This window comes from Arachis ipaensis, chromosome B04 (genome assembly GCF_000816755.2).
Source record: "Arachis ipaensis cultivar K30076 chromosome B04, Araip1.1, whole genome shotgun sequence".
In the NCBI taxonomy this organism is placed as follows: Eukaryota; Viridiplantae; Streptophyta; class Magnoliopsida; order Fabales; family Fabaceae; genus Arachis; species Arachis ipaensis.
In genome coordinates, this window is record NC_029788.2 from 19122864 (window position 1) to 19123215 (window position 352).

Below are 352 nucleotides of genomic sequence, written 5' to 3' on the forward strand. Positions count from 1 at the left end.
TTATATTTTAAATTTTTAAAAAAATTTTGGTTAGTTTTACTCACAAATTTAGTCCCAACTCTTTAGTTGAGCTTCATCCTCAGATTCACCACACATTCTTTCTGTTCGTCTGCTATCATTGTACTCAATATATCCCACTGCTCACATCATGTCTCTCTTCCTGCAACTGTGTTTTCAGGTGAGTACTCACATCGCATCTCGTCTTACGACTCTGCGCTTCCGTCCCTTCCTCACCTCTCTTTTTCACAAGTGTTGCTGTTTGATACCAAATAAAGATGTAGTCTCGTTCTATTTTTAGATAAAAATGATTTTCTCTTTCTCTCTCGCGGCGAGACTTCCTCTTCTTCTTGAT